The sequence below is a fragment of the Bombina bombina genome, chromosome 7, assembly GCF_027579735.1.
Source record: "Bombina bombina isolate aBomBom1 chromosome 7, aBomBom1.pri, whole genome shotgun sequence".
NCBI classification, from domain to species: domain Eukaryota; kingdom Metazoa; phylum Chordata; class Amphibia; order Anura; family Bombinatoridae; genus Bombina; species Bombina bombina.
Window position 1 is genome coordinate 280492156 of NC_069505.1, and position 24578 is coordinate 280516733.

The 24578-nt window shown below is 36.1% G+C and overlaps 1 long non-coding RNA gene across 1 annotated transcript in view; it reads left to right on the forward strand.

The window, feature by feature from the left end:
* Positions 1-825: 825 nt before the first annotated feature.
* Positions 826-24578, forward strand: part of LOC128635860 (uncharacterized) — a 72434-nt gene continuing 48681 nt past the window's right edge. Inside the window, exons 1-2 of the long non-coding RNA XR_008398603.1 lie at positions 826-1098; positions 4940-5090. This is a non-coding gene — a long non-coding RNA (uncharacterized LOC128635860). The remainder of the gene's footprint in view (positions 1099-4939; positions 5091-24578) is intronic.

A 24578-nucleotide genomic window follows, 5' to 3' on the forward strand; every position in this document is an offset into this window, starting at 1 on the left:
GCCCCCGCCTGCTTCTTCCTGGTTAACTTACCCAGCAATGACAAAACCGACTTCCTCCAATCACAGCGTTGCCTCAGGCAATGATTCCCCCGGAGGGAAGCCATGATTGGAGGATGCCAGAATCGTCATTGCTGACGTATGAAGAGGCTTGCGACGGGCTGGTGAAGCGCTGGAGCGGTTTCAAGAAGAAAAGGTAAGTATTTAAAGAAAACTGGTGAAATGTAAACTTTCATGAATGAAAGTACCCCTGTTTTTAATAGTATTTTTAAAAACCGGGCACTCATTCTTGAAAGTTTACATTCACTTTAAAGAGGCCAGAATCATGACACCCTATAACATGCTAGGAAGTGATTGTCTATATAATATTATTATAATTATTACCTGCCCTTTAAAGGCCATACCCAATCGGCATTTCGAGGAGTGTATCCCTGCAACTATTTTTATGAAGTCTAAACTGCTGATTTTATTTATATATATATATATATATATATATATATATATATATATATATATATATATATATAATACTCTATTGTCCTTTTAACTTGCATTATAGCCAACGCTACTGCCCTGCACACACATACACAAACTCAACCCATGGAATGTTTAAATATGCAAAACCAATTTTGCAGTGTAGTTTCATCCTGTAATTTAAATCTGAAAACTGTAGCATTTCCACTCCTACCACAGAGTCTAGAGTGCATTACATGGAATGCGGAACACTGACACTTCTACATGCTTAAATGGGTGTGTCCTGAGCCTGCAAAACAATACATAGTATTGTAACAAAATTAAATTGTAAATGCTTTTAAAACATTTATTCAGCATACAGATCTTTTGCTTTGCAGTGAATAATTTCTGATGCATAAATTGACTCTTTAATGTGTCAACTGATAAAGACAACTGTCTCTGTTCTACTGGTGGAGAGGGACACACCTCTGAAAGTGGGACACAAAAACATAAATTTATTCAGGACAGGAACATTTTTTTTGTTTGATTTTTTTTTTTTTTTTTTAATCAAAAAATGAAAATGGCTAACATGCAAGTCCGTCAAAAGAACTGAAATAAGGAGGCAGTCTGCAGAGTTTTAGATACAAGGTAATCACAGAGGTAAAACGTACATTAATATAACTGTGTGGGTTATGCTAAACTGGGGAATGGGTAAAAAAGGCATTATCTATCTTTTTAAACAATAACAATTCTGGAGTAGACTGTCCCTTTAATGGTATACAGTTAATGTTATTAATGCAGGAAAATGTAGTAATGGTACTTAAATGGACACTAAACCCAATTTTTTTCTTTCATGATTCAGATAGAGCATGCAATTTTAATCAACTTTCTAATTTACTCCTATTATCAATTTTTCTTTGTTCTCTTGCTATCTTTATTTGGAAAAGCAGGAATGTACGCATAGGAGCCAGACCATTTTTGGTTCAGCACTTTGGATAGCACTTGCTGATTTGTGGCTACATTTAGTTACCAATCAGCAAGTGCTACCCAGGTGCTGAACCAAAAAGGGGCTGGCTCGTACGTTTACATTCACTTTTGCAAATAAAGATAGCAAGAGAAGAAACAAAATTTGATGACAGGAGGAAAATAGAATGCTCTATCTGAATCATGAAAAAAAAAAAAGGTTTAGTATCCCTTTAAGCATAGCAATAAATATTGTTTTAGGAACACATTTACTTAATGGTGCTACAAGAACTGTCCTTACATCATTCAGCAGTAGTGTCCCAAAATGCTTTTAGAGCCTCATATCCGTCCTACATTGTACAAATGTTTTTCTTCACTGCCAGATGAACTCTTTTCAGTTTCTCTGAACTTGTTTCAGGTCATTGCTTATAAATTAAACACAGCTTATGACAAACAAATGACCTAAGAATCAGGGCACTAGAGATAGTAAGATTAAGATTTAAGCAAATAACTTAACACCCCCCCCCCCCCCAATCATCATCACCTAGGGCAGATGTTCTGTGCATATTAATTATTTAGGGAAGTGCTGGGTTTTACGCAGTAAGAGCATCTTATTTATCTCCAACAACAAATGTAAAAAACAATGAGTTAAATATTAATGTGCAACACATTGTGGTGAGACCGTGGCAGGAAATGAACACCCCACGAAGGATGCATTAGCAAAGGGTTAGTAGGAGAACGGCTTCCTGAAAATCTATTCTATAAGAGAAGAAAAGATTCCTGATGCTGAGAAATTATAACAATACCACATGATGGGGTAGATATATAGTACTGCATATAGGGGGAGGTGAGGAATGACAGATATATTGGGCTGGGATATGAAACAGTAGAAAACATTTCAGTATGTAATTGTAAGAGTGTGATATATTGTGGTACAGAAATATGAAATATTATATCATGAGGACCCAATGATATCACATATGGTAGTGTACAAATATTACAAATTTCTGGGTAAGGATACACATACAAGAAAATGGTAAAGACACAAATATCACATGCTTAGAGATGCTTAGAGGGACATACAGACAGAACAGACGAGGGAACATCCAGACATATATATCATTATTCTGATATACAGAGATACAGTATAACAGGATAGAGTGTGCAAGGATAGCACATTATTGGGGGATGCACAGCATACATTTCTTAATGGGATGTAGAAATATAATAGACTGGGGGTGCACCAATATCACACATTTAGGGATGGGCAAGTATAGATATAATATAATGGGGATGCTCTTATATATTACACGTTTGGGACTAGACATATAGGTTTAGCAAACTGAGCATCACATTTTATATATATATATATATATATATATATATATATATATATATATAACACAGAGAAAGTCCAGCACTCACTTACAAGCTCTCAGCTAAGATTAAAAGAAAAAATGGAAGGGTTAGTTACCGCATTTGGCCAAATGGGATAAGCCCAGGTACATCGTCAAGGTCCCTTCCAAAACCTGGGACCCTAAAACAGTCACACAATGCAAGCTCTCAATCCAACAAACTGGGAACAAGTGAAGGGTGCACAGGCTTATGTAATCACCCTTGACATATTCAAAACATGGAAGGGGACTGCACTCTCAGACCGGACTGAGTACACATCCCATGACCCTGCAACATGCTCAGCCCTGGGTGCTCACTGGCACTCACAGGAAGCTGTGCTGTCCCCAGAGTCACAGGCGGTTAACCCCAGACAGGTCTGGGTGAAAGGCCCATAGGGAAAATTACAAAACAAATTAATACAACACAGAGAGAAGGTCCAGCACTCACTTACAAGCTCTCAGCTAAACTTAAAAGCAAAAATAGAAGGGTTAACAAATGAAGTAAAGTGGGTGTGAGCTGATGCCACATTCTGATAGGTAGATAGTTCTTTTAATAGATTGCTTGCTAGTAGGAGACATATGTCTGAGGAAACAGCGTGTTGTAGCTGAGAAACGCGTTGTAATTAAGGGGCATTGTACCCCTATGGTTTTACAATTGTTTTTATCTTGTTTTAATAAACAAACCTTTTATAGAGCAAGCACGAGTCTGGATGAGAGGAGTGAGTCTGCCAGACTACACTATTGCTAGAGCAGTGAGCTGGGGCACTGAGAGATTCCAGTCTGTTTCATTTAGCACATTGGTGCTGCCACAATTGTGAGTACACAACAGTGTTATACTAGGAGGTGCCCTCTGTTGTTTGTGTCTCCACACAGATTGTCTAACACACAGAACTTTCTTTATTTCGGGTTGTCTGTGATGACCCCTGTACGAGGCTGGACTGGCCTACCTGGACATCAGGAGATTACCTTAGGGGCCACAGCAGCTGGGGCTGACCAGATCCAATTTAAGGGGGCAGGGGGGGCAGCTGTATCACCTCTATACATATAAGGTCACAACGTATTCCCTGTAAAATATTAAGGACATATGACGGAATTTTTCCGTCATAAAACAATTGAGCAAACTGAAAGCTGTGTCCTTAAAGGGTTAATTGTATTGCATAGAGCATGTACGATTTGAATGGTTTCTAGTGTCTAGTAAAGTCACACTGTGAGACGGAGGGATACACTTCTACAGATCACACTATAGATAATCATTATCACATCATAGATGAAATTGGATTGTAATGTGTCTATATAACAACAATCTGCCATGCTTTTATTACAAACTTATATAACTGAATTCTGAAAAAATATATATTGAGGGAAGGAGTATCCCAGTATTCCCCTTTAGAAAATGGGCTGTGTGCATTCTACAGACAGGGCTGTTTTTTATTGCCAGTCTATTGATAAGCACACAGGGCTCATATCCATTGAGTTGTTAAAAATTGAGTCTTAAGCTACTGAAGTTGCCAACAGCTAAAAGTAGTTAACGGCTCCATTTCAGTACCAGGTTTCCATTGAAATATTTGCGCATTGCGTGCGTTGGTCTTTACGTGTATGTGTAAGGTAACGTTGTGTTAACATTTCCATCCGACGTCGGATTTTTTTAAAATCGCACCTTAACAAGTTCCTTGTTATGGTAACCCAGCCTTAGATTATAAAAGGAACTTGCGCTCCTTACCTGTGATCAGCTAGAGAGGGAAAACACGGTCGTTAGTTGCAGTGTTAGGAGTCTGGTGTTTTTTAGTAAAGTGATTTGAACACGTAATAAATAATCAAGGAATTGAAAGAATTTATTAAATTAAGATCAAGGATTTGTTTTTGTTTTTTTCATTTATTGTTAAATTTAATTTTATATGTAATATTTAGTACTGCCCTAGGCATAGGTCTAGTTGGAGTTACGTGCTTGATTATATTTTTATGTACATATTGAAATATAATTAAGAACACAACTCTAACCTGCCTGGGGCACTAAATATTACAAAACATTTTTAAATTAAATTAAAAAGAGAGAAGCTTGCATTGTTTGCAAACATTAAGATCTCAATGAAAAAGTGGCCTTAAAAAGCTTATTGTTCCTCTTTTACACCTAGCTGAGCATGCAGTAATGTGTGAGACTTTACGGACAGCTTCCAACAGTGTTCAATGGAAACCGGGTGTAAATTTGTGCTTTTCGCCTTCTATTATTTTCTATGGGACGTATTTTTTTGGAAAAAGAGGAAAACGATTCATTGGAAACTGCCGGTAAGTATAGTCTTCCGAAAGCATTTTTTCCATTTTTTTACCGCACAAAACCATTTACGGCCCAATGGAAATGAGTACACAAACTGATGCCTGTTAGCAGATAAGATCCCATCCATGCAGCCATTACTTGTCTGGGCTTACCAGAATGGAATTACAGGAAAAGTGGACAAAATAAATATATAATAAATAAATAAAAGTATATAGCAAAGTTTTTTATATACAATTTAACGTTTAATATTATCATCTCAAAGTGTTTAATGTCCCTTTAAATGTGTTTATGTTCTCTAAGCCCCATGGCTCACAATCTCAACATTTCATAGGCTACTGAAAAACAACTAAGGCAAGCAAGGTTTCACATTTTTTTACACTCACCTAGTATGTTAATTTATTGCAAGACAGCAAAAAAATATTTTAATTACAAGTTGTTGTTTTTTACTTTCCCCATAAGTAATATAAAATTCTACAAAAATTGGGACAGTGCATTTGGAATAATTTTATAAACAACTTTTGAAATGCACTTTCATATAATTGCATAATAAACGTGCTGATATCTTAGCTATGTACAAGTTTCATCATTTAAGATTTTAACTATATTTTTACTGCTATATTTGTACTTTTTTAATTAAATCAGAAAAGAAGGGTGCTCTCTAACCATTAAAAAATACTATAATTGAAGCTGATGAAATAGATACATTAAAAAATCATGGTAACATTTGATTTAAAGGGACACTCAAGTTAAAATTAAACTTTCATGATTCAGATAGAGCAGCAGTTTTAAACAACTTTCCAATTTACTTCCATTAACAAAATGTGCACTGTCTTTTTATATTTACACTTTTTAAACCACCAGCCCCTACTGAGCATGTGCAAGAATTCCCAGAATATAAGTATATGCATTTGTGATTGGCTGATGGCTGTCACATGATACAGTTGGAGTGGAAATAGATCTAACTTTGAAATTTGTCAGAAAAAAACTCATTTGAAGTTCAGACTAAATGCTATTGCATTGTATTTTTATCATGCATTTGTTGTTTATGCAAAACCACTGTATTTACTGGTTCTTTAAAAGAACATGACTCTCAAAAGAAAATGATGATTCAGACAGAGAATACAATTTTACAAATTCTATTGTTTAATTCTGTCATCAAATTTGCTTCTTTCCTTGATATCATGGTATTCTTTGTTGAAGAGATATGTAGGTAGGCATCTGGAAATAGTGCTGCCATCTAGTGCTCGTGCAAATGGATAATATTCTTGCAAAACTGCTGCTATATAGTTCTCCAGAAATGGACCGACTCCTAAGCATATGTCTCTGCTTTTCAACAAAAGATACCAAGAGATTTCAAACAATTGATCCTAGAAGTAAATTATAAAGTTATTTAAAATTGCATGGTCTATATGAATCACAAAATATTTGTGTGTTTTATGTCCCTTTAACTCTATAATTGGCATTATTTAAAGGGACAAAGAAAAAAAAACATTTTTTTTCTTTCATGATTCAGACAGAACATAAACTTTGAATTTACTTTTATTATCAAATTTTATAATTTTCTTGTTATTCTTTGTTGAAAAGCAGTAAGGTAAAGTTCAGGAATGTGCATGTGTCGGAAGCACTACATGGCAGCGGTTTTGCAACAATGTTATACATTAGCAAGACCTTTGGCAGCACTATTTCCTGTAATGTAGTTCTCCGGACGTGCACGCTACCTACCTAGATATCTCTTCAACAAAGAATAACATAAGAACAGCACAGATAACAGAAGTAAGTTGGAAACTTTTTTTAAAAGAAATGTTTTCTCCATCTGAATCCTAAGGGAAATAAATGTGGGTTTCATTTCCCCAAAATATGCCTATGGTGCTAATTTCTGAAAAGCATGAATAACAGGTGAGTGGCACGTGCGCGTGAGGCACATACAGCAAAAACATCTCAGGGTTTCAAAAAAATACTGCAGACAATTTTGGGGTTATAAAGAATAGTTATCAAAGTAGTGTTCATTTAATTATTTCAGCACAAGGTACCTGTGCCCTTTAGCCTCCTACTAAGAATTAGTTTTGTTATTTTAATTAAAGTAGCCTTATAAAAACTGTTGTGGGCACAGCCGTCTAGTAAAAGTCATGTTAACCCCTTGAATACCAGACAATGCTATTTGCAAATGGTTACCCTAGCTTTAATCATTAAGGGGCGTAGTATACAAATAGCGCAGCATGCTAAGGGTAACAGGTTCGATCCCTGGCGAGGTCCTTTCATCCTTCCGAGGTCAATAAAATGAGCAGCGCCTTGAGACCCTTACGGGTGATTAGTCACCCTTTACAAGTACCCAATACATATGTACTGTACACATTTCTCCACTTCAATGTGTTCCTATTGATCTATTTTACCTGTTGAGGTGTATTCAATTGTTTACTTTTTACTTTTATTTTGTCATTTGAAATAACTGCTGTTGTCTGTTGAAATTGCCATCTATACTAACCATTTTAAGGGTGCAGTATTGGTTATAGCAAAGCTATGCAAATAAGAGACATCAGCAAAAAGCAATCAGGGTGGGAGAGACTGACAAACCTATTTGAAAGGGTATTCCTGAAGCAGATTTGAATACAATTGACATTCATCAGCTTTTTACGTGAGTATATTGCGTCTTTAACCGTAGCACTTAATTTATCAAAGTGTGAGCGGACATGATACGATGTAGTGTATCATGTCCGCCGCACATCGATAAATGCCGACAGCATACACTGTCGGCATTTATCATTATACCACCAGTTCTTGTGAACTGCTTGTGCAATGCCGCCCCCTGCAGATTCGCCGCTTGCAGGGGGTGCCAATCAGCCCGATCTTATAGGATCGGGCGGATTGAAGACCACAGCCTCTGTGGCAGCAGATCAGTTATGGAGCAGGGGTCTTTAGACCGCTGCTTCATAACTACTGTTTCCGGCAGGCTCGCATGGAAACAAGGGCATTAAGCTCCATTCGAAGCTTGATAATTCGGCACCCTAGTCTTAACCCTAAACAAAAGCCTAACACATAGGTGAAAATATTAAAAAGGTATTGTACATATGAACGAGCAGCATTTAAACTTTTCAAAAATATTTGCCTGAAAAAGAGTTAAGTAAAAGCATAGTTGCCAACTGTACCGTTTTTTTCAGGACAGTCCCGGAATTTGGGACTCAGTCCCGGCCATTTAAATGTCCCAGACTGTCCTGGTGTTCTCTCAGAAGATAGCAAACAGATGTGACATTTCAACAGCTCTGATAAAAAAAAATATGCACCGAGCATGCGCTGCTCTCACTAATGCTAATGCTTCTATGGATCGACCATAATGAATATGATTCAGTATAAAATTGAATGTATAAACAGAGTAAATGCCTTCTACACCGTGCAGTGTATCTGTTACAGTTACTGCTCCGCCCTTACGTGACAACCCCAGGAGCAATGAGAAGATCAGTGGGAAATGCAAACCTACACGAAAATGTATCTGTGTCAAAGTACCGATCAGAACCAGAGAAGAAATACCGGTACCAAGAGGAGGTGCCAATTTCTTTTTTTACATATTTCCAAATAATAATAAAAAGTTAACACCTTAGCTGCCAGTTGGCTGCAAGGGATTGTGCAGTAATGCACCCTATACACCTTCTTTGAGTTTAGGGGTAAATAAAAGCTGCACTGTGTACACACTGTCCTTTATTTTATTAATTAAATGCATGTCCTTTTATACAGGGAAGGTCTGATAAATCAGTGGCGTCACTAAAAATTCAAAGAAATACAATGTAGAGATGCATAGAATGTTTTATTAGAGGGGGCAGCATTTGTAAACATTAGTGGGACTAGGGAAGCTGTAGACACTTAATTTTTTTGCCCCTTGAGCCAGTGCTGCAATTTCCACAAATAGTTTTCCCGGCTGCTTTTGCTTGTTTGTACTTTGCTCCTCCCCTGCCCAATTTCACTATGAATGTTGTGGGCGTGCCGTGGGGCTTGCGAAGTTGCGCTGCTAGCCTAAACCTGCCTGCCTATCTGTGCTCACTGCTCAGTGGCGTGTGAAGCAGTGGAGTCACTCACTGCTGTGCTGTCTCTCTAAACGGGAATAGGGAAATCGTGAGGGGGATGCCTGGTACCTGTCTGTCACTGTCTCTAAAGTGAAGGAGCCACGTATGATGCCCACCAGTCCGGTACGGTTACGGTACACTAAGTGCACACTGAAGAGGTAGGAGGGGAGGTCAGGCGGGTGTCTGGGGGTGGGCAGAGTGCAGAGGTAATTGGCCATAAGAAGCGGTAGGCACGTGGCCTGGCGCTGTGCACTGATAGACTTGGAACAGAGTCAGAGAGCAGAATTTTCATAGTTTGCGCGCCTAAACCTTTTCTTTAGTAATTTATTTTAGAGTGCTCTGTTTATCTTTCATTTGATGCTCTGCTGAGCCAGGGAGCAGCTCTAGGCATGAGCTTTATAATTAATGCAGTTCAGATTACATATTTTGTATGTGTGTGTATGTGTGTCTGAGTTTTTGTGTGTGTGTCTGAGTTTTTGTGTGTGTGTGTGTGTGTGTGTCTAAGTGTTTGTGTGTGTGTGTGTGTGTGTCTGAGTGTTTTTGTGTGTGTGTGTGTCTGAGTGTTTGTGTGTGTGTGTGTGTGTGTGTCTGAGTGTTTTTGTGTGTGTGTGTGTGTCTGATTGTTTTTGTGTGTGTGTTTGTGTGTGTCTGAGTGTTTTTGTGTGTGTGTCTGAGTTTTTGTGTGTGTGTGTGTGTGTGTGTGTCTAAGTGTTTGTGTGTGTTCCTGAGTGTTTGTGTGTTTGTGTGTCTGAGTGTGTTTCCGCCTGTTTGTGTGTGCATCTGAGTGTGTTTATAAGTGTGTTTGAGTGTGTCTGAGTGTTTGTATGTGTGTGTGCCTGTGTTTTTGTGTTTGTCTGCTTTCTTGGGGGGGGGGGGGGGTGACACCATAACTTACTGAGCCGGGTGACACCAACCCTAGTGACGCCACTGTGATGAATTGAGGGCAAGCATGCCTGTGGTGTGGCCCACCCTGCTGTCAATCTACAGACAAACATTTGTATACATAATATTATATACAGACAATGAACAAAATGCCACACAGTAAGGAAGCAACCTTGTTTGCCATAGTCTTAAACATTCTCCTTAAAGGGATATTCCAGCCAAAATTAGAATCCACATGAATGCATTTCAGTTTTGCACAGAAGCATTTTTGTAATATACATGCATTAGCAAAAATGCTTCTAATAAAAGCTATAGCTGTTTCCAAAGAGTATTTAAGTATGCACCGTGCACCAGCATTTTAAACACAGTACTTGCACAGAGAGCCTAAGGTGCTTGTACCATCTGGTAATGACTCAATTTGTTAATTGCTGATGATACAAGCCCCTCTGGTGCTCTAAGCAGCTGCAGTATTTTAAATGCTGGTGCACTGTGAATATCTAGATATGCCTCACGTGCACATGCAGAGAAAAATGTTAACACTAAAATAATCATAACTTTTACTAGAAGCATTTTTGCCACTACATGTACATTGCAAATATGTTTCTTTTCAAAGATGTAATTCATCTAAGTACATTTAAATTTTGCCCGGAATGTCCCTTTAATGGATACATCTATTCTCCTTATGTGTGTGTGTAGCAGTAGGTGTGCAGTCTTGATTCTAAGATTACTTTATGTTTTAGTTACTTCTTAAAGGTATTTCTCTCCCCCCCCCCCCCCCTTTGATTTATGTGCAATTTAAAATCTAATGTTACTCAGGAGCTGAAACGTATCTGTAAGCTGTTATTTGTTGTACTTATTTTTTATTTGTGACCTTTAAATTCTAAAGATATTTGTCCCAAAATCTCAGAGCACAGCAGCTGTAGTTAAAGGGACAGTGGACACCTTGTGATTATTAAATGTAATGTTTAGTTATAAGTAACAAACACCTAGATTACGAGTTTTGAGTAAGGCTTAAAAAGCAGCGTTGGCCGGTCCCAACGCTGCTTTTTAACGTCCGCTTGTATTACGAGTCTTGAAGGTACAGGTTTACCGCTCACTTTTTTGGCCAGACTTGGAAATACCGCAAATCCACTTACGTAAATTGTGTATCCTCTTTTTTCAATGGGACTTGCATAACGCCGGTATTACGAGTCTGACAAAAAGTAAGCGGTAGACCCTCTCCTGTCAAGACTGGTACCGCATTTTAAAGTCAGTAGTTAAGAGTTTTACACTACAACGCCGTAGCATAAAACTCTTAACTAAAGTGCTAAAAAGTACACTAACACCCATAAACTACATATTAACCCCTAAACCGAGGCCCTCCCGCATCGCAAACACTAAAATACAATGTTTAACCCCTAATCTGCCGAACCAGACATCGCCGCCACTATAATAAATATATTAACCCCTAAACCGCTGCACTCCCGCCTCGCAAACATTAGTTAAATATTATTAACCCCTAATCTGCCATCCCTAACATCGCTGACACCTACTTACATTTATTAACCCCTAATCTGCCGCCCCCAACGCCCCCTACCTTTAACTAGGTAGAATAGTTACTAAATAGTTATTAACTATTTAATAACTACCTAGCTAAAATAAATACAAATTTACCGGTAAAATAAAACCAAACCTAAGTTACACTAACACCAAACACTACACTATAATTAAATTAATTCCCTAAATTATATACAATTAAATAAAATTAGCTAAAGTACAAAAAAAACAAACACTGAATTACAGAAAATAATAAACAAATTACAAGATTTTTAAACTAATTACACCTAATCTAATCCCCCTTACAACAAAATAAAAAAGCCCCCCCAAAATAAAAAAAGCCTTCAATCCTATGAACTTCAATCCTATTGGCTGATCCAATCAGCTAATAGGATTGAGCTGGCATTCTATTGGCTGTTTCAATCAGCCAATAGAATGCCAGCTCAATCCTATTGGCTGATTGCATCAGCCAATAGGATTTTTCCTACCTTAATTCCGATTGGATGATAGAATTCTAGACTCGGGGTTCATGTTAGGGTGTTAGGTGTAGACATAAATTTTATTTCCCCATAGGAATCAATGGGGCTGCATTAGGAGCTAAACGCTGCTTTTTTGCAGGTGTTAGACTTTTTTTCAGCCGGCTCTCCCCGTTGACTCCTATTGGAAATCGTGCACGAGCACGTTACACCAGCTCACTGCTGACTTAAGCAGCGCTGGTATTGGAGTGCGGTAATGAGCAAAATTTTGCTCAACGCTCACTTCTTGTCTTTTAATGACGGGTTTGTAAAAACTCGTAATACCAGCGCTGCATGTAAGTGAGCGTTGAGTGAAAAGTGCTCGTCAGCACCGCATAGCCTCTAACGCAAAACTCGTAATATAGGTGAACGGAACTGTGCATTATACTTTCATAATTTATTTTGCTCCATTTCCATGTAACTCAGCTCTGAAAACTGAGGAATTTCTCATTCTCAGTACTTGAAATGCACACTGCAGTTTATCATGGCTATCTCTGCTATATATCTCTGCTATATATCTCTGCTATATATCTGAAAACCACTACAGCCAAAAGTCTGTCTCTGTGACAGGGCTAATGGCATATGTGCATACATTTTCCTTTTGCTCCCATTTCTTTCATTAATTCCATTCCGTACATTCTCCTTCTTTACCTTTTAGTTTCATATTTTAATTTATATATATATCTGCACCATAATAAATAGGCGGAGCTAAATTATGCTAATTATGTTGGTTTGGCAAAATGGGCGGAACTATAGGGCAGGGGGTGTGGTAAAAAATTTCATCCAGGTAATTGATATCTGCAAAGTGTCCCTGGAATTTATTTTCAAATGTTGTCAACTATGGTAAAAGTTGTATAAATTTAAATTAAATTAAATACTGCTGTATTGGTATTGTACTTCCTGCTAATCCTTATTGCCTATCAACGACAACTGCTTCTGCTTTACTGGTTGAAAGGTAGAATATTTAATATGTATGGCAAGAAAATAATTGTTAATTGATAGGAAAATTATTTAAAAAATAAATTAAAAAAATAAACTGAAACTATAAATTACATTTGTTACAGACAAATTTTCTAGTTAACAATATAGTTGTGCCCTTAATGACAGGGTCATATCATTGTCACAACATTCTGGGGCATTATATGCATCTGTAATACTAACGGGTACAGTCTGTGGTCTTTATAATATTCTCATAGCTTTCTAAATATTACATATCAGAGAGATGTTTTTAATATAATCAAAATACTCTATTTAACAATGTATACTTGCATTTTACTCAGCGTGCCCTCCTTTCATGTATCACAGAGGGTGGCAGTAGCATGAAGCAGTGGGCAGCACTAAGTCAATAATAAACAATTTGTTATAGATCAGGGTAGAGATCTCCTGGGGAGACATTGTGTGACTGCAAACAGCTGCTGGATGGTAAATGAGAGAAGAAAACTGTTTATACCTCATTGTATAAATGATCAGATATACAGCTGCCAATTAGCTTAAAATAATGACTTCATCCTTTACCATAATTAGCTAAACACCTAATTAAACATTAAAACGAAGCTTGGATATTGAGGCATGCACTATATTCAAATGGGGATATGTTTTTGGCCAGTATGACTGAAAAAAAAGTGAATGGCCAACATTAGATAGATAGACAGAAAGACAGACATAAAGATAGATAGATAGATAGATAGATAGATAGATAGATAGATAGATAGATAGATAGATGATAGATATATAGATGATAGATGTTAGACAGACAGATGATAGATAGATAGATAGATAGATAGATAGATAGATAGATAGATAGATAGATAGATAGATAGATAGATAGATAGATAGATAGATAGATAGATAGATAGATAGATGTTAGACAGACAGATGATAGATAGATAGATAGATAGATAGATAGATAGATAGATAGATGTTAGACAGATAGATAGATAGATAGATAGATAGATGTTAGACAGACGAATAGATAGATAGATAGATAGATGTTAGATAGATAGATAGATAGATAGATAGATAGATAGATAGATAGATAGATGTTAGACAGATAGATAGATAGATAGATAGATAGATAGATGTTAGACAGATAGATAGATGATAGATAGATAGATAGATAGATAGATAGATAGATAGATAGATAGATAGACAGAGAGACAAACAGATAGATAGACAATATTTTACAGTAAATCCTCATACACAAAAAGAGATAAGTGCTCAACCTGGGAACGAACAATAGCATAATAGCTTGTTCTATGGCTAGTTACCACCCAGGAGCAGCTTCTTTTTTGCCCAGCATTTGCCTTTCACAGAGAAGAACTTTCCTGTAGTAAGTCAGTCCTGACTAAGTACCGTCCAGCCCTGAAATACCAGGCAATTACTCTCAGAGCAAGAGACATGACAAACTCCAGACGTACGTTTCGCCTATTATGGGTTTCATCAGTGAGGTGCAGCCATATCCATCTAGGCACATTGGGTCACTGGTTTGGTTTATTGCCATCACCCTTAGGTGATTTTAAATCCTGTCACTTAATGGTTACAAGATTTACAGTGTGAGAACTGTTAAACTCACAAGATAATATTAGTTTAGACACTTTCTTCTAATAGAAATTAATTTCCTGCACTTTTCTTCTGGATTTATGATGCTGACATAAATGTGCAAACAGAAATGATCTAATGTATTAGAGCATTTTATTATTACAATACTGTCTTCAAATAACTATGTTTTAACCCTTGCAGCAATGCCCTTCTGGGACCTAGATGTACACATCTGATAAGCTAAACAAAAGAGGCAAATGTATGTAGCCTCCAATAAACAAGTAAGTTTCTAGTAGGGCATTGATGCTACTGAGGCTACCTAGATATGCTCTTCAACAAAGGATACCAATAAAACAAAGCAAACTTGATAACAGAAATACATTGCATGTTTTATCTGAACCATGAAAGTTTAATCTTTATCATAGCTATATCACTTCTACATATCTATATCTATCTATTTATCTATCTATCTATCTATCTATCTGTAAGCTGAGTTCTCTTCAATGTGCATGCTCTGCCAGACCAATGAATGTTTAATTTTGACTTTCATGTCCCTTTAATAAAAAAAACTGTTACATTTAGTATTCAAATGTAATAGTTGATATCTTAAAGAAATACTTGTTGTAAAAAAAAGTTACATTTATTTCATCTACTGAAATATATCAATTGTAGAGCAAACATCAAAGAGAACATTTGTTTCGCCATTTAGAGCATACAAATTTAAACAGCTTTCCAATTTGCTTCTATTATCAATTTTTCCTCATTCTCTTGATGTCCTTTATTGAAGGAGCAGCAATGCACTACTAGGAGCTAGCTGAACACATCTGGTAGCCAATGGCAAAAGGAATATATTTGCAGCCACCAATCAGCAGCTACCTCTCAGCTCCTGAACCTACCTAGGTATTCTTTTCAACAAAGGATACCAAGAGAACAAATCAAATTAGATAATAGAAGTAAATGGAAAGATGTTTAAAATTGTATTCTCTATCTGAATCATGAAATAATTTTTGGGAGTTTCATGTCCCTTTAAATCATGAATACAAATATACCATTAATTTGTGCTGATGTGTGCTTCAAAGATGAACGTTTGTGCTGGTTTGCTTTCTGAGATATTACACATTATATTTTAGCCCATGTGACCTCAATCTCTGTTCACTTTCCACCCTGTGTACTTAAATTGTGAATATAGATATACCATAGTTTCCAGTATCTTCGGTAATATCTTATATCTATACTATTTAGCAGTAAACACAGATGGGATTAAATTGTCTGTCATGGACATGAATATTCTCACCTAATATACAATAATGTGTTTATATTCGAATTCGAATGTTAGAACGAATGTTATTGTAGAAATTCGATTTACATAATAGAATGTTGATAAGAACGAATATTCTTAAAAATTCTATTATCGAATGTTATTTACAGTTTTCGAATGTCACTTTCAAATTGGAATGTGACATTCGAATGTAGCATTCAAATTCGAATATTACATTTATTAAACAGTCGTAGACTAGAAATATTATTTCAAATATTACATTTCGAAATTGAAAGAATACAATAGCTAAACATTCTATTTGAAAATAGAAATGTTAGAAAATAGAATGTTAGAATGTTATATAAACATTCGAAATTCATTTCGAACGAACAAATGTATCAAAATTCATTTTAAATTTTGAATTTTAAGAAACCTTCGCTCATTCCTAATATACACTAGGTACAGCATATTTTTCTGTTGATTTTAGTCTGCGTTTTATATTTGATGGATAAATCACCTTTCACAGTCAATTAATTGACACTTTTTTAATTCACTTATTAAAACTTAAAGCAATAATTTATCTTAATCAAAATTTTAAATAGAATACAAATTAATAGATACAATAAAAAATATTTGATGATTAGAACATTCATCAACTCTAAATTAAATAATATAGTGAGATCTTTAATTTTCCATAATTTCATGACAGCAGCAGCAATATTTTACCCATCTCAGCTTAGGCAGATTGGGACCATTCACACATCTATAAACCAGCAGGGTTCTTTTGTTAAAGTGGTGATTAGTATCACTAAACTCCCTTGCACTTATAATATATAATTAGTTAGAATTAGAACATATCATTTCTCAACTATTATGACCTTTTTAGGGTGTGGTGCTGAAATAATGGTGTACACTAGAACAGTGTGGACAAGAGGTGACAGTCTCCAACGGGAATGTTTCTCAATTCCAATCTTCACGGTGTACTAACATGACTTTTAGGATATCTCAACTAGAGCATAGGTGAAACAATCAGCTGATCAGTAACCATGGTAATTAACTTGCTCTCACCTAAGGTAATCATGAAAATCTTAATGTGTCCCAAGGACAGAGATTTAACCCCTTAATGACTGCGATGTACCATGTACGTCGCTGATCATTAAGGATTTTCTTCATTTCTTCCCTCCTCCCTTCTAGTCGCCGGAAATAGCTACTAATAACGCCAACCCCATAAAAAGACCAGTGATGTACAGGATACATCATTGCTCCCTAAGGGGTTAAAAACACTTTAGTAGAGTGCTCAATGTATGCCTAAACAATGGTAAGTTGTACTGTGCTGAACACTCTAACAGCTTGTCTCAGTAGAAGGCAGGAATCAGGCAGCAGGTGGCACTGAAAATGAAGGTCCTGATTGAAGACTGTCCTGCAGAATGCGGGACAATCAGAAGAGAAAATATCTTGTATAGCGACATACTGTCCTGTAAAGAACTGAAATTCTTGGTATTTGTGTAAACTCTTGCAGTAAGGTTTTTCTAATACTGTTGTCCATGAAAAATGCTTTAGGCTATTGGGGTATTTACTTTTAAAATTATTATAAAATCAGAGATTAAGTTAATTACATGTCTTTGATATTTCATCATTATGAAACTACAGTGAAATGAGTACTGGTCCCTTTTAAACAAACTTGTATTTGACGACACATTCTGAAAACAAAACAGAGTTTTTTTGTCTCCTAAAACTAATTTAACTCTGGTTTCTATCTGCTTGCAAACCTTATAGTGGCAATCACTATTCTTTACAAAATGGGAGCTGTGTTTCCAACTATGTATAACATCTTTGTTGCAAACACTGCAGCCATAGAATACTAAAAGACACTCATGAGCTTCTATGAGTCCCTCTGGCTGTGCTCATTAAAGGGACAGTCAAGTCCAAAAAAACCTTTCATGTTTCAAATAGGGCATGTAATTTTAAACAACTTTCCAATTTACTTTTATCACCAATTTTGCTTTGTTCTCTTGGAATTCTTAGTTGAAAGCTAAACCTAGGAGGTCCATATGCTAATTTCTTAGACCTTGAAGACCGCCTCTAATCTAAATGCATTTTGATAGTCTTTCACCACTAGAGGGCATTAGTTCACGTGTTTCATATAGATAACATTTAACTTATGCACATGAATTTACCAAGGAGACAGCTCTGATTGGCTAAAATGCAAGTCTGTCAAAAGAACTGAAATAAGGGGGCAGTCTGCTGAGGCTTAGATGCAATGTAATTACAGAGGTAAAACGTGGATAATTATAACTGTGTTGGCTATGCAAAACTGGGGAATTGGTAATTAAGGGATTATCTATCTTTTAAAACAACAAAAATTCTGGTGTTAACTGTCCCTTTAACAAAGGATACCAAAACATTTGTTAAAAGAAGTAAATTAGGAAGTTTTTTTATGTCATGCTATGTCCATTTGACCAATTAATTTAAAGGGACAGTGTATTGTGCAAAAAGATAGATAATCCCTGTAAAAAACTGTCAGATTAAGTGAGACAAGAGGCGGCCTCCAAAGACTTATAAATTAACATATGAGTCTACAAAGGTTTAGTTTTAAACAAAGAATACCAAGTGAACAAAGCAAATTTGATGATAAAAGTAAATTGGAAAGTTGTTTAAAATTGCATGCTCTATCTGAATCATGAAAGTTTAATTTTGACTAGACTGTCCCTTTAAGTTCTTGCCATTAATTCTTCCAAAACAAACATGCCACCTAGAAAATGAACTACATGGTGGCTGCCTTTTCACTACAGCAATACTGATACAGCGAAAATATGACCTAGATTCTGTTCATCTCATATTTCAAGACAACTTTGTGAGAATACAGCAGATTATATGCATCAGGAAGCTCTACAAGGATAAGTGAATATCTATGTTCAACCCACACACTGATACTAATATATTCATTTTACATAGAACACAATACAAAATGAAAATGTAAATTCTAAAAATGATTGTGCTGTTATATATCTTTAATTCAGGCATCTTATCATGGGTGTAACTGCCAGGAGCTCAGGGGTGTGATCACTACTAGATCCATATTGTCAGCTCCATCTACCTTCTGTAAATTAGCATACATTTATTTGTAACTATAAGTATGTTTTTTTAAACATTTAAGATGTATTTATTACTGTATGTATAAAGGGTTAAGTGGGCTGGGATGTGAGGGAGGACCATTCCTTTGATTTTGCCTCTGAACCCAATGATTTGTATCTTTATTTCTTAGTAGGCGCTATATTTGTCCTGAGAAGTATTTTGGAAGTCAGTGTAAAACATGGCAAGTACCCAATCCTGATGCAAAACATGTGTATGAGTACAGTATGTGTCTCTTTCTCCTCCACCACATTGGCAGCACTAAGTATTGGAGTGGCTCTTTGGTGCACACATACAAATATCATGAGGCTCACATATGACCACCCCCGGATCTCTCCTAACTCAGCAGCAGACAAATCAATGCTGAGCCTGTGCAGTGTTCTGTAATCCCTGACATAAAACAATAGACAGTAACTATCAGTGATCAGTACACAGCCAGGCTTAAAGGCAGACAGAGCATGTCGCCCCAGATCTGGAGGTCGTCTCAGTCATGTGATAGGCAAGCAGGCCTAGAGATCAGCTCCTATTGGCTGCCTTTGTAGTACTGACATACTCAACTTGCTCCAGTGCTCTGCGGTACCCGGCAGGCACATGTGGTGGGGGTGGAAAGAACAGGTCAATTTGCAGTGTCAGAAGTTTACAATGTGGTGTGTGTGTGAATGATTGAGGAGGACTGCTGCTCAACTGATACTGATTTCCATTTTTAAAAAAAAGAATACGAAATGATTTAAGCTTCTGCCTTTTATTCTGTGGCATTTATGTAAACTAACATTATTTATAACTAGCACTCACAGGACTTGATAAAACATGATTCTTAAATAGTAAATTAAAAGTATTTATTAAGTCCTGTGAATGTTGAAAATAAATAGTACTTATGTATAGGAATGTCCACATCAGTCCTCTGCATTACAGTTGCCCTCACAGACGCTTTAGAGCATAGCCCAGACCCTTGATATTGTTCTATTTATAGCCCAACTTTTTATAATAAAATATTACATTAAAATTATTTTATCATGTTCTGAGTGCTGGGTATAATATAACAATCTGCAGTTGAAGCCCATTAATATTGCTACTGCTGTTATGCTTCACTATAGACCATGCCTACATATTCATATAATTATTAATAACAAAATATTATAAGGGTTAAAAGGTATCTGGTAAATGAAAAAGGTGTTTGACTGGGAAGGGCTATAATGCGTGTCTGTGCTTGTATGTGTGTATATATATATATATATATATATATATATATATATATATATATATATATAATTTTTTTGCAATTAATCATATATATATAATGAATATATTTAAAGGGACACTGAACCCAAATTTTTTCTTTCGTGATTCAGATAGAGCATGAAATTTTAAGCAACTTTCTATTTTACTCCTATTATCAAATTTTCTTTATTCTCTTGGTATCTTTATTTGAAATGCTAGAATGTAAGTTTAGATGCCAGCCCAGTTTTGGTGAACAACCTTGATTGTTCTTGCTGAGTGTTGGATACATTCATCCACCAATAAAAAAGTGCTGTCCAGAGTTCTGAACCAAGAAAAAAAGCTTAGATGCCTTCTTTTTCAAGTAAAGATAGCAAGAGAACGAAAAAAATTATAATAGGAGTAAATTAGAAAGTTGCTTAAAATTGCATGCTCTATCTGAATCACGAAAGAAAAATTTTGGGTTCAGTGTCCCTTTAAGAATGAAAAGAACATTGTAATGTTAAATATTCATAACTAACTTCTGGTTTAGCACTGTAGGTCTAACATGGTGTCGGCTTAGCAAGTGAGCGATAAGTGTTTATTGGCATTCCTTGGGAGTAACCAATTTTGGTTAAACATTGCTGTTGGTTTCTAATTTTAACAAAACTATTCTACATCTTAGATACACATTTTCAGCCTTGTCAGTCTCCCCAGCTTTTTAGTGGCAAGATTTTCAATTGTAAGAAATCTAATGAATGTACAGTGAAATTTAATTTACATGCGCATTTTTTTAACCGTTACACAGAAGCCATTTTTTATTTTACTGAAAGCACCGTCTACGTTGTGTAAACATACTTTGAATACGTGCTCTGAGGTCACTGGCGATGTTGATGGACTTTTACTAAAACTGCAATCCCTATTATTTCCTATGGAATGAACATTGGCACTCATCGGAACAGAGACGGTCAGCCCACTTTTTTATAAAATAGTTCCAGAGCCACAGATTGCGAGACTAGTGAGGCCAAGATGGCAATTTCTTTGTTGGTTTGATGATGCTTTTATCTTCAGACCCTAAGAGACAAAGGTTAATTTGATCAACTAAATAAATTAGAAACATTTTTTAATTGTAAACTCTCTATGAACCTTGAAAGTTTAATTTAGGTCACATTTGTTAGGTACTTTTATTTTCCTTTAATTTACATATTGCTCCTCAGTTGTACTCACCTAAGGAATTCTATTCAGTTGAAGAAATATGACTCCGTATATTTTCCCTGCTTTGGCTTTGCTTTCGATATTTTCTTTCTTTTTAAAATGATGTATCGTTTCTCCTAATTTTTGCAGCTAAATAGTTTTCGCACAAGTTGTGATCTTTGGGCACCAGTTTACATGAGTTATTGGTGTGCCATCTCCCGCTGAGTTAACCTAGATCTGTAATTGTCAGTGTAAGTTGGAAGCTTGTATGAAATCAATGATAATGAGACACCTTTTTATTAGAAATTCTCACTGAGTTTACACACAGCAGAGAAAAGAAAATCAGTAGAATAAATGTTTCTGGATATAAGCACACAACTGTGACTCTCACCTCCTGAGAGCGTGATCTTTATTACGTTGTGCTCAAAGTATTCTCCATGACCTGAAAATCACTCCCTGACCCCCATTCACTTTTAAACATTGTACAAAAGTTGGGGAGGAACATATTTTCAAAGCCATTCCAATTCAATAGAATAGTCATCATCTACAGTATATTAGTAAAGTCCTTGATTTACATAAATTATTCTTTCTCTATGATGTGATTTTAGTTACATTTTAACATTTCCCAATGCAAGAGGTTTAAACATAGTCTGGGAGGTCTTGTGGTTGGAAGCTAAGTTTAGAAAACATCAGAGTGTCCTTTTGTGGAACTCCTGGAAATAATTTCAACTTCTAATTTTCTTTTTATATGTTACAGAGATAATGATTTTCACAAAAGCATCGATTCTGATAGTCCGTGGTCCAACAGGAGAAAAAAAAACAATATTAAGACCTACACATAACAGTGCATTTCCAATGCCTCAGTTGCGCACAAATACAAATTGTTGTGAAGGACAACTAGATATGTCACTAAATACTGGGAAAAAATCTTATCTTATCAAATTATTTTTCACTTGGGAGATGGCTTTGTTATTTAAATGTCCACGTAGGCTGTAACAAGTTGGCAAGACAATGCAAAAGGTAAAAGAGAAGGTGGATCAACATAAGTTGACTATTCGTAATTCTAAACTTCAGTATGTACCCTTTTAATTTATTTTCAAATTGGCTATGAAGCCAAACAGTTGGGGTTTACAGTTTTACTGAAGGTGGAAAATAAGTGTAGGGGCAGTAGCCAAAAAGCTACTTAATGAAGAAGCTATGTGGATCCATTAGCTTGATGAATCATGGGATACAACTGCTCTACGTTGATTTGATAATGTTCAGCTCTTTGTAGTTTTGCCTTTTATTTCTAAAGTTTTAATTGATTGATTGTTATGTTGTTTATGGTTTAAATATGTTCTCTGGAAAAGCTGGATTTTTTTAAGGACTGTAATAATGAAAACAAAATAATGCTCTAATTTGTTGGAGCATATCATTTTAGCATTAGCGACACCCTAACTTTCTGCAAATGGGTTAAACACATAGTTTATGTACCTTTAAGGAGCCACAGAGTATTGCTGGTCCCAAGCAGAAACTTCCTGTCACCTATTCAACAGAGATAGTCACATAGCTGGGTTGTGCATCTACCACTGCTGATTGAAATACATAAGGCTCCATTTAAGAAGGGCTGGACAGACACGGGCAGACATCTCTGCCCCTGTCCACCCGGCATTACAGCTAGTGTGTAGCAATACAATGCCCGCATTTATCATTGCACAATCCACCACATGGGAAATGCCCCCCCCCCCCCTGCTCGCATGAGGCCAAACACTGTCAATCTCTTCAGTTGTAGAAACCTGGAGGAATTTAGAAACGCCACTTTACAGTTGGCGTAGAAGGGTAAGAAGCAAGACTGCAGACAAAGGTATATATATATATATTATAAAAAATGCGCACAATATAGAATTATCTATTAAAAATAACATTTTCTACTAAGTGAAGAATATAGGAATTTAAAGTCTTCCCTAGGCACCTTTGACTTTAGCGCAGTTGGCCTAGTGCCGTTCAGGTTAGCATGCAAGCGATACATTAAACAGGCTTTTTTTAGCGCCCAAGGAGAGGGAGTTAGTGTGGTGGTGATACCCGAAGTCCTGAGTCTTTTGATTGCGCACAAACGTTTTACTTTCAACTTGTAATGCCAGCACTAGCCCGAGAGAGCTATTTTTTTCCCTTGAGCGCAGTTAGTGCTCATCAGTGCTCCACTTGTAATCTAGTATAATGAATGAAAGTACAAAGGCTGTAACATTCTAAACAGTGATTGGTTAGGTCAGAGCACAACAACCGGGGGAAACCTGAAATATAGTTACAACAAGCTTTTCATGTTCTTAAATTGCAAAACCTTGCTAACAAAAAATTACTAATATATGCTATGAGTTTAATGTTACTTTAATTACATTTAAGCTAATTGGCCAAGGCAAAGCATATAAACTCAACAGAGTTTAGAAGGGGTGTATCCTGGGAAGTGCTCTAAAATTGCAAAACCCTGCGCATTTTGCTTACAACATTAGTGCCAAGCAATAAAAGATGCTCATGTAGATGGCTAATTAGGTATGCATTAAAAAATACTTGAAGAAACATGAAACTCATATTTGTCTTTCTTTCATGATTTAGGTAGAACATACAATTTTAATCAACTTTCTAATTTACATCTAGTATCAAATTTGCTTCATTTTCTTGGTATCCTTTTTTGAAGGAGCAGCAACACTCCACTGGGAGCTAGCTAAACATTTTGAGTGAGCCAATGAGAAGAGGAAAATATGTGCAGCCACCAATCAGCAGCTATCTCCCAGTAATGCATTGCTGCTCCTGAGGTATGCTTTTCAACAAAGGCTACCAAGAGCACAAAGCAAATTAGATAAAAGAAGTAAAGTAGAAAGTTGTTTAACATTGTATGTTCTGTGTGAAACATGAAAGAAAAAAAAAAAAAGAAAAATGATGAGTTTTGTTTCCCTTTAATGATGTACCTCTGATGCTGAAAAAATGTTGTTAAATTGCAAAAAAAAAATGTTAAATTGCAAAAAAAAATCCAAATTTCATGAGAAAAGTAAATCAAAAAGTATTGTATGATGGATCAGAATACCGATGCAAAATGGATGTATTTGAGAACCTTGCTATATACTGGTTAAAGGGACAGTCTACACGAGAGTTTTTGTTGTTTAAAAAGACAGATAATCCTTTTATTACCTATTCCCCAGTTTTGCATAACCAACACAGTTATAA